The sequence below is a fragment of the Mytilus galloprovincialis genome, chromosome 9, assembly GCF_965363235.1.
Source record: "Mytilus galloprovincialis chromosome 9, xbMytGall1.hap1.1, whole genome shotgun sequence".
NCBI classification, from domain to species: Eukaryota; Metazoa; Mollusca; class Bivalvia; order Mytilida; family Mytilidae; genus Mytilus; species Mytilus galloprovincialis.
The window spans coordinates 69,060,227-69,072,392 of record NC_134846.1 but is presented as its reverse complement, the minus strand read 5'-3'; the positions used below and the strand labels follow the sequence as shown (position 1 = coordinate 69,072,392).

At 30.9% G+C, this 12,166-nt stretch overlaps 1 protein-coding gene across 7 annotated transcripts in view; it reads right to left on the bottom strand.

Moving 5' to 3' along the window:
- LOC143045774 (uncharacterized) overlaps nt 1-12,166 on the bottom strand; it is a 40,587-nt gene that overhangs the window by 9,495 nt on the left and 18,926 nt on the right. The window lies entirely within an intron of this gene.

The following is a 12,166-nucleotide window of genomic DNA, read 5'->3' as shown; positions in this document are numbered from 1 at the left end:
AAACAGATTGAAAAGGTTGCAAAATACGAACAATTTTATTAACATATATAAACGTGTGTGTAAAATAAGACTGAGTCTGTTTATACTTTATTTAAAAGGAGACTAATTATGTCATTTTTTACAAGGGGTCGTTGTTAAGCTAGACGCCATTTTGGTGTTGATTTCAAGCTTTTATGCATCTGCAGTAAAATCTGCATTATAGTTACTCAAGTTTTACATTATCTTTATTTGACAGCTTATGGTTACCAGTAATATAATTATATTGCTTTTGTGTCATGAAGGAAAGTACACACAAAAACATCAGATAGAGCATGTTAAAGTATAGAAGTCGTAAACAATTTAAGTATATTGAATTATTCATCCAAAATATTGATTGTGAAGTATAGTCAAAATATACAGATGAAATATAGAATAGATGTCCTGACAAAAAAGTCGAGATTGATTTCAACATTACGTGACTTGCAACATTAGTTATTGTAAAACAATATTGTAATATTATCAGAGCTTAAATATGAATTGTAGTATATTTCGCTTTGTCATTCTAGATCGATCACTATAGAAATTAACAAATCATGGTGTTTCTGACTTCCTAATGGATGATCATGAATATAAAAAAGAGACTACAAATTGTCCAAAAAATAGGTCACTTCTATAAAAAAAAAAATAGCATCCACATAAAATTTATACATTAATGAAGAAAGGCTTGATAAACTAAGGACTGGTGACCGTGTATTTTATCACATAAATGTCAGTGTAAATTATAAGATTGCAAACTGAGGAAACTAGAGTCTGTAAGGATTTGTTTTGCTAATCTGGCAACTACATTATACTGATTGTGACCCATATTCCAAAAATATGGTGCTAGTTCAAAAGGAAATAATGATACGGATTTTGCAGCTTACATCAACAACATTTCATTTGATACCACATGCATATAATTATTCTTATTTTACTTTGCACCCCCCTAATAAAAATCAAAAAGCTACAATATGTGTTCCATCTTAAAAGAGCAGACAACGCAGACAACGTGCATTACAATTCTGAATGTTTTTTTTCCGTTTGGGGAAGAATAAACAAAGGTCCTTTAGTTAGTCTCAACCAGATGATCTGAGTATTCGCTGACTATAAAAAATGTATGTAATTCCAACGTCACTTGAAAAATAATACATTGAAGTAAAACCCTCATGGTATAGTATTTCATATAAAGGTAGGACTTCCTAGTATTAGAGTGAGAAATAGTGGTTTTTTTCTTTAAACATTCGCGGAAAAACAAATACATGTATTTCATATAAACAGGTGTATTAGGGTTGATTTTAGCATCTCTACATTTTGTTTAATGTCTGAATTCCTTATGAATGCTATTGTTGAAACCCCATTAAAATAAAATTCACAGTATGGATGGAAGGCCGAATCTAAACTAACCTAATAAAGTTAAAATTGACTATTAAATTATATTGAAGTAAATAACTTATATAATTAGATTTTTAACTGCTATTCACACAATTACCAACACAAAGAAATTTGATTTGACAGACGAAGTTAAACGAAACAGAACCCCACCCATACCAGGAAAAGTTTCTTATCTATAGGCCAAGGAATAACGTTAAATTACATTGAATGTGTGACTTCACAGATTTTTTTCTGATATAATAGATCATAATACCCCACAAAAAAATCAAAATAAAATGCAAAAAAAAATAAATCATAAAGGTTTTGAAAAAAATGTAATGAATGAATGTACTTCAGATTAATAGAATGTACGTGAAAGGTTAAAATGTTATAGAAATATATTAAAATCATCAAATTCTTCATTGTGTTCTAAAATTCATTGATCATGTACTCGTTAACCCATTTCTCTGACGTCAGTCTATTGTTCTAACAGTGGATTATTTTTCAAGAATCCACTGGCCACCATGTTAACTTAAGATAACTTATATCATAACTTTAAACTTTTAACTTACGACATGTGATATTCTCAAAAACGAGTGACTAATGAAAGATTCGAACTCGCGCGTATTTTCGTCAGTAAAGTCTGTAGTCTATGCATGATACCACCAGACCACGAGTGCCGATATAAATTAATAATTAAATATCACTCTTATATCGTATATCTGTCAATGCATGTCAATATACTGAATTTCAGTCTTTGTGTTATCTAATAAAATATCTACACAGGTGATTTTTAAATCAATGAATTGTAAATATTACTTATTAGTACAATTCCTTAATAAAATAAACATCCATGTACACATTACACTTATGACTTTTAATGTACAAGGCCTTTCCCTTTTGATCATGGCAAATGCTTAATTTTGGTTTTAGTATTAAAATGATATCATACCATGATCACTTAGTTTTTCTTTGTTTGATTATATAAATCAACATCTTACTGACTCTAATTTTAATAAAGAGTGATAAGCTTTGACTATAAAACTACTTCTTTGGCGGCAAAACTAGATACAAAATCGTCAACTTTATAGTAAAAATGAAATAAAGATACCCCTAAGATTAAAAACAATATTATGGACTTTCCGAATTGATTTCTCTGAGTTCAGTATTTTTGTGATTTTACTTTTTAGAAGAGAAAAATATTGCAAAAAAAATCATTCAGGATACTAGGCTTGAACTTGGCACTGTTGATATCACAATTTTTTTTTACCATGTCAACGACTAGACGATCACGGCTATGAACAGCTTACATGATACTCTGCAAAATTGAATACCTTATATATTGTACATTTGTAATAAGAGCAAGTCTGCTTGGGTTTCAGAATGAGTACCACAAATAATACTAGTTCATTAACTGATTGTCGATGGATGCCAAATGAAATAATGTTACAATAATCAAAAGATAATGAAAGGGAACCATTTTACACAAAATTTATATATAATTTTTTAAATAAGACTAATCACTTGTATCTATCTTATCATCAACTGGTTTCTAGAGAAGTGATGTTACTGTGACATTTTCACTTCAATAAAATTTAAAATGTTTAAGTCATTTTTATTGTGTGTTGTAAACCTAATCAATTGGGAGATATTGACGACATTAACTCCTCATTCGGTTGCTAAAAACTATTTATGTAAATATTAAAGGTTTCTAAATGTTGGTAGTCAAATTTTTTTAACTTTCAAAAAAAGATTTAAAAAATTACGTATATTAATTATATGTCTTTTTGAATGAATTATAAATACTAAAATCTAATCAATATAGATAATTTGTAATGCTTAAACATAGAATGAAATAATTATTCACAAATATAAAATCTGGTAATAATAAGGGAAGATAACAACACATTTAAGTTAAATTTAACTTATATTAAGTTATATAAAAATGTGAACCGTGTGGATCTAATCATTTCCAGCTATCAGAGAATAAAAAAGACAAAATACGAAATTATGTTCATGAAATTCCGTTGATTCATTGTCAGATCATGAAACAGATAGTCGTTTTACTAGAAATGGGTTAAGCTAGAGAATTGATAAGAAGTAGTGGATTCGAAAACGATAATCAACTCGCGACTAAAGTCGCTCGTTGATTATCGTTTACGAATCCACTACTTCTTATCAATTCTCTACTACTTCACACCAATTTTCTAATGATTTTCCCATATCTTTTAAACCGTTTAAGTCGTGAATAACCCTACACCACTGGAGGGGATAGTTCTTCTATGTGAAATGTTTTCGATAAAAAATATATATATACCTAGCTATATATAGGGTTTAATAAAATATATACATGAGTAATAAATCTTTTCAGATGACTGAGGTATACATATAGTATACATATACCCATGAAGTGTCACGAATTGTTTTGGTGTGTATACAATGTGTTTTTTTCTGACTAAGAGATATGTGAGCCGACACGGTATTGTCTGTTTTGAACATTCAATAAACTGCTATTGTAATAACTTGTGTGTCTTACAAAAGCAAATATTTTACACCGATCGATTGACCCACAAATATTTTAAATATCTACCTATTCGTTATTACATGAATGATTATGTAGTGTTTACTTGTTGTAAAGCCCAGACAACAACAAATTTGTACAGTTTATTATATAAGTGTAATCATTAAACTATAGGGTTTCATTACTTGCGTTACTATAGACTACACGTTAAAGGAATATGCGGATAAGACAACAATCCTATGATATCATTACGAAGAGGGGTGGCCAGGAGGTCCCTTATTCCTACTTCACTACCCAAACTCCCACCCACTTTTATCCCTATCTATACTCTCAATTTGCGCGCCCTTCTCCCACTCCCCTTCCCCTAACTACCAGACGAAAATCGGTCAAATGTGTTTCCTCAGATTATCCTTTCCACAACTCTCCCCCTTATTCCCGCCCGACTTCCACTTCCCTCCTCCTTCCTCCCAACTTCGGTTTTCTCATTTCCATTTTCCCTTTTCCTTTCCCCTGTTCACCCACTCTTATAATCCATCAAATACTTGGAACAACACTTGGATTGATCTTCGTGAAAACAGTCACTGGATATTCATACAAGACTATGAACTAAAGACCTCACGTTTTCTCACATCTCACACGAAGTCACGGGATGCTTCCTTGTGAGGGTTTCTTATCGTCGAGTTGCAAGTTGCGAGTTAAGAAAGTCGAGTTGCGAGTTATAAAAGTCGAGTTGCGAGTTAAGAAAGTCGAGTTGCGAGTTAAGAAAGTCGAGTTGCGAGTTACAAAAGTCGAGTTGCGAGTACATAGAAATAGATATTAAGGGTTATGATACAAACAGAAAAGACAGAATTAGAAAATCTGGCGGTGGGTTTTTAATTTATATTTCTAACATGTTAACCACAATAAGACGACATGATTTGGAAAATGATGATATAGAATCAATGTGGATCGAAATTATTTTTGTTCATCAAAAACCTATATTAATTGGTAACATTTATAGACCACCAAAAAGTAATGCAGAGTGGGTTACAAAATTTGAATTAATGTTAACAAATGTCGATATTGAAGATAAGGAAATGATTATTTTGGGTGACTTTAATATTAATTTGTCGTCGAGAAAGATTCCAGCTAAATGGTCACATTTAAAAAACATTTTTAACTTGTCTCAAATAGTCTCAGTTCCTACTCGAGTCACACAAACATCTTCCTCTTTGGTAGACCATATTTATAGCAATGAACCACATAATATTCATTTTATATCTGTTCCGAAGTATTCTATCAGTGACCATTATCCAGTATGCATTTCTCACAAAAGAGGGTTAAAATCGAAAAAGAAAATTCATGAATATATTACGTTCAGATCTACTAAACATTTTAATGAAAATGATTTTGTCAATGACATATCACAGTGTTCATTTAATTGTGTATTAGAAATTGATGACCCCGAAGAAGCACTGTTGTCTTTTTTGAATATTTTTACTAAAGTATTAAATCATCATGCTCCACTCATTAAAAAGAGAGTAAAACGTTTGTATCAAAATGAGTGGATGAATGATGAAATTCTAGATAGCATGAGAAAACGTGATTTTTATCATAAGAAAAAAGATATGTATAGTTATAGACTTTGGAGAAATAAAGTCAAATATCTCATCGAAAACTCTAAACAAAATTATTATACCAATATCATAGAACAAAAAAAGAACAACAGCAGTAAATTATGGAAGCACCTACATACTGTCAGCGGTACCGACAATCATACCAGTATAAAAATCATAAGTGATTGTAACAAAAAGGAAATTTTAGAACCAAAAGGCATTGCTGATGTTTTTAATGCTTATTTCACAAATATCACAGATAATCTTAATATAGATCAAAACATCTACAATTCTAGTAGTTGTTTTAACAAACTTGGTGATTTTATATCGGGTCATGTACCAGATGACGTGTATTTTTCTATACCACTTATGAGTTATGATTTTGTGTGTTTACAACTAAAAGCACTAGATGAATCAAAAGCAACAGGCCTTGATACCATAAGTGCAAAATTTTTAAAGATGTCTTCTCATGCTATTTCACTACCACTTTGTCATATTTTTAATTTGAGTATCAAAACATGTATTTTTCCATCCTCATTTAAACTGGCAAAAGTCATACCAGTTTATAAGAACAAAGGCTCAAAACAGGATGTTTTTAATTATAGACCAATTGCAATCTTACCACTCATTTCTAAAATCCTTGAAAAACATGTGAAAACACACTTAGTAAAATATCTTAATAAATACAAGTTATTGTATAGAATGCAGTCAGGCTTTCGTGCAAACCATTCTTGTCAAACTGCTTTAACAGCTTTAATAGATAAATGGCTTAAAGCCATTGATGATGGCGATCTTGTTGGAGCAGTATTTCTAGATCTAGCAAAAGCCTTTGATCTTCTCAATCATGAACTGCTTATTCAAAAATTAAACAAATACAAATTAGCTTATACTTCATTACGTTGGTTTACATCATATTTGGCTGACAGATATCAGAAAGTATCTATTTCAAATACATTTTCAGACGTACAAAAACAAAAAACGGGTGTACCTCAAGGATCCGTATTGGGACCGGTGTTGTTTTTAATTTTTATTAATGATCTTCCTTTGTCTAATCCTAATCATAACACCGATTTATTTGCTGATGATAGCACCATATCAGTCATTGGACAAAACAAAAGTTGCATCAGTCAAAAACTGAATACGGTTTTACAAGATATTTTTCGCTGGTGTGAAGACAATAAAATGGCTGTAAATGTATCTAAAACGAAAGCTATATGCATTGGATCTAAACAAAAGCTTTCCGTTACATCAAATGAAAACATTAATCTTGCTTTAAATGGACAACAAATTATAGAAAGTACATGTGAAAAATTTCTAGGTGTTTTTATTGATGCATCTCTATCTTGGTCTTCTCATATCGATTATATAATCAAAAAAGTTAACTCTTCTTTAGCTTTACTAAAAAGGATAAAGAAATATCTAAATCATAAAGCTAGACAAATGTACTATAACGCTTACGTTTTACCTCACTTAGATTATTGTTGTTCAATATGGGGAAACTGTAATAACTTTCTATTAGATAGTTTACTAAAACTGCAAAAAAGGGCAGCAAGAATAATTTTAGACGAACATGATTACACCAAACCTTCAAGAGAATTATTTCACGAATGTAACATTGTGCCAATCACACAAAGAATACTTTATCACAAATCATTACTAATGTATAAGGCAAAACATGGCTTAGCTCCAGAATATATGTCCAGTCTTATTGTATCAGCTTCTGCAAACCAAAAATATAATACGAGATTTTCATCCTCAGATAATTTTATTATTCCAAAACCAAATACAGAGTTGTATAAGTCTAGTTTCTCGTACAATGGACCAAAAGTGTGGAATGCTCTTCCTAATTCAATAAAAAAATCAAATACAGTATCCGAATTTAAACATAAATACAAATCTATGTACTTTTAACATTACCATCATATTTTTACTGTAATGCCATATCATAATTGTTTATTGTATTTTAAATTGTACATAATCTTTATTTACCATTATTATTGATGCATTGTTTATTTGTAATGTAATTATTATTGTATTAAGAGAGCCTTATTGAAAATTGGTGTAATCCAAATGAGTTACTCTCTCTAAATAAAGATATTATTATTATTATTATTATTAGTTACAAAAGTCGAGTTGCGAGTTAGGAAAGTCGAGTTGCGAGTTACAAAAGTCGAGTTGCGAGTTAAGAAAGTCGAGTTGCGAGTTACAAAAATATTGTTTACACCGAATTTTCAGGTCTGATTCACATTTGATAAACAAAACATGCATGTACTCGAACTTAGTTATTCCCGTGATTGTAGGATTTGAAACAGTTATGTGATACTTATTTAAAAGAGTCTAATAAAAGTTAAGTTCTGGAAGCATTTAAAAAAAAATGTATCCTTTATGGACGAGATTGACCTTATTTAATCCAATGCGTTTACACTACAACATAAAAAGAACCGATCTGACCATAAATTACCTTTCGCAAACAAATAATCCTAAAAATAGAATAGTAAAGGAAATTCTGCATCTCGCGCGAACTATAACACATTGCAAAATCATTGAGAAAATAGTTTGCTCATTGGAATTTCGAATGGACTTATTAATCATTATTTTGGATCATACATCACAAGTCATTAAACAAAGATATGTGTGTAGACTATCGCTAAATAACGAACGGCCAATGCGTTTGAAGATGAGGATTTGCAGCAAACAAATAGAACTTATTGATTTAGAAGATAATAAAAAAAAAAGCCGAATCTATGTTTATTTTTCGTATTCCATCCATCTTTTTTAAACACGCCGAACATGCGCAGATTTATTTTCATATCTGAATATAACATTCACCTGAACAAAGCGATCGATCTAAGCATTTACACTTGAAAAAAGATCGATTCAAATAAGATTGATCTTTTTAAAACTACATCGATATCTGGAAGTAGACTTTTTTAAGACCGATTGAAGATCGATCTTTTCCGTTTTCATTATTCCATCCATCGTTTTGAAAAACGTGTGTTTTTGCCGCCAAACATAGGTAGTAATTTCCATGCAATCGTGAGAGATATGTACAATAAAAGTGAATTATGTGCTAAAATAGACAATGTGCTTACTTCCAATTTTTATTCCCAAATTGGAGTAAACTAAGGGGATATTTTGAATCCCAACCTTTTCAATATTTTTATAAATGAATTTTACCGGATGCATTTAATGAAACCCCAGATGCTGTTGATATAAATGACCGCAGAATTGACTGCCTCATGTATGCAGAGGATCTTGTTATTTTTTGTCTAGTTCCAAGGCAAGTCTTTCAAAAACGACTTTATAGTTTATCCTGTACTGTAACATGGTGTTTAGAGGTCAATCTGTCTAAAACCAAAGTTAATATGTTTAACAAACTTGGAAAACTTTTAAAAGAATATTTGTATTGCGAAAAAGATATAATAGAATGTGTGTTTACAATTATAAGCATCTAGGTTTAAAATGTACTAGAACACACCCGTGATATCGCAGGTCCGTGACTGACGTAAAGTATATAACTATGCGTAAGCCCTATTTTAATATTGGTATTGTCATTTGATAAAGTCATGCTGATTATAAGAATACACAGTTTTCTCTGCTTTCAAATCTTTCTGTTTGAACCCGTCGACCTGGAACTTATCAATTATTGGTAATACTGATTATTTGGAAAACAAAAGGTCCTGGAATGGAGTATTTTTAAATCAACAGCATTGTCCTATGTTAGTTATTAATAAAGTTGAATTCTTTGATTTAGGAGATAACTGTATTGTATTTTAAGCTCCGACGGCATCAATTGGGGATTTGATGGTCGTTAGCGGAGACAGTAAACGGGTATTTGCGACCATCAAATCCCAAATTGATGCCGTCGGAGCTTAAAATACAATATTGTTATCTCCATTCTAATGAAACTGACAGAAAACAACGTTAAAACATGTATTTAAAATCTGTCACATGCCGTCTGCGCTTGCGCGTGCGTCCCATAGCATCAATTGTCAATTGATGTCATGTAAGAAAGTGACGTTATCCAATCAAAATGAACGTTACAAACGTTGTTGCAGTAGAATCGCTGTTTTACGTCATGCTCGCTAACAAATTGAAAACTGTACCTATGCGCCTTATTTTAAGTCCAGCTTTTTTGGTATTCGTATTATTATCGTAGACAGTCGTACTGATCAAAATACTACAATAGGGAACAATTTGACAATGATTGAATTTAGGGTAGTGTCAACCCTGTGATTATGACCCGTGTATATAACAAAATCCTAAATACACCGTTTGGTGGTGCGCCTGTCAGATGCGGAACGTACAGATAAGGTAATTGGTAACAGGTGAATATACTATTGTTATCGGTATCGGATTCGACCCGGAACTTGATAATTATTGGCAATATTAATTATATGTGGAAAACAAAAGGATCTGGAGTGGTGTAATTTTCAATCTACACCATTGTCCTATATTAACTAATTATAAAGTTAAATTCTTTGATTTGTGGTGTTTACCCGATGACGGCTGATAAATTGGACCTAGTTATTTTAGTATTATAGATATTGACTTTTTAAGCATGGAAAGGGAGAGTTATACAAAAAATCACTATAAGCTATATTCAAATTGCGAACTTCATCATCTTACAATCCAAGTAATTTTACTCTATAACATATATATATATATGACCATACAATAAAACCTATTTTAATGAATGGCAGTGAAATTACAGGAATGTTCAAAACTATCTCTGCAGCATGCCAGAAAGAAAGTGAATATTTATTACAGCACCTTTACATATGAACAATTTTTTAGATGAATCCAATTTAAAATATATGAAATATATTAGGTTAAACAAATAGTCCGAGTTCTAACTTTATAGCTGTGCTAGGAGAGCTTGATTTATTCCCTTTATATTTTTCAGTTGTATTATCAATTATGAAATATCGGTTTAGAATTTAAAAAAAAAAACAATATGAAAGATGGTTTACTATATGATACCTTTATGTGTAACAAAAACATGTTCACTAATAATATTGAATGCTTTAATTCATCCATACACATACATTATTTTTTTCAAAAAGCTGAAATATTCATAATTTGGAAGTAAAGCTTGACTTTGTTATCAAGTCAGTTAAGCAAAAACTTTGTTATTGTTTGGTAAAATTTTGGAACACAAAAAGAATAGATATAAAGAGTAGTAAATTAGATTTTTATTTCAAATTAAAAACTTGTTTTTCTAAAGAAATGTATCTACATGAATCTTTAAATAATTTTTTGATGAAGTGCCGTCATATGTAAAATCAGAATCAGTGCCCACGATCTCAAAATAGAAAGAGACAAGATATAAAACTTTGTAGATAGCAAGATACCATTTTAAAGGGTTTGTAAGAAATGTAGTTGAAGATGAACAACATTTCATTACAAGTTGTCCAGCATGTACAAAGATGATCTGTAGGGAGATGTTTTTCAAGGAGATATTTTTCAGTATTTTTGCTAATTTTTCATATCTTTCAAATGAGACAAAATTTGTTTTGTTATGTATATTTGAGAATGTGTCTGTACATAAATATTTAGGGATCTACATTTGTATATTATTACAAGTCTGGATGTTAAAAGAAATGTAAATGAATATATGTTACTTAACAATGATAATTGTAATGATTTTATAGTTCAGGTCCTGTCTTGAATTAAATGTGTGTGTCTTATTTAGAATAATATTTCGTTTCAACGTATAAAATATGGCAGTGGCTGTTTTGTCGACTCCCTTCGGGGCTATTTTACCAGCTCCAGCAGAATAGCGATTTATATAGAGTTTTGCTATTTTGCCGGTTTTAATTAAGTTAAAAAGTAACTTATAATTGACAATATCAAACATGAGAACACTATATAACTCAAGTTTAAACCTAAGTGACTCAGTTTAATAAGTTACCCAATACTTTAAAAAAAATACTTATGAAATCACGATGTAGCAATAATCATTTTATACTTTCCAATTAAATCTTACCTGTAAAATGGCGCATATGTAGTTTTTACAGTTTTTAGTATCTTTGACAGCTACATTTAAAAAATAAAGAATAAAAACGGGGAATGAGTCAAGGAGACAGCAACCAAATCAAAATATACAATTCAACCAAAGGTCATTGGGTCTACAACACAGCGAAAAATCACACACCTAGAGGGAGCCCTGAGCAGGCCCCGAAACACAATATTAGATAGATCAAGAATATAGACGCCATTCTATGCTGCTAAATATAAAGATGAACCAAAATTAAAACATATACAAGAGCAACAAAGGCTAAAGGTTCCTGACATAGGTCATACACAAAAATGCAGCGGGTTTAAACTGTTTTTTTTTCACGCCCATCATTTCCCCTTCATCTCTAGCCAATGTATAAGACATATATAATTTTAATATCCTCAATTTTGAGTGTCACTGACAAACAATAAATGTTGCGGTACCTAACGATTCGGTATTGCCCGGCTCTGTAGCTGCCCCAAAAAGCCGACTTTAAACAAAATCTGCAGAAGGGGTGTTTTACATATATGTACTATAGTTTAGTTGCTATCTTCTTTACGTTTAATACGATGGTGCTATGTATGAAATTTAAAAATAATTAAACTGCAAGCCATCTGCTGTATTTCAAAAGGCTATCTGCTTCTTCAGAAAATACTATAC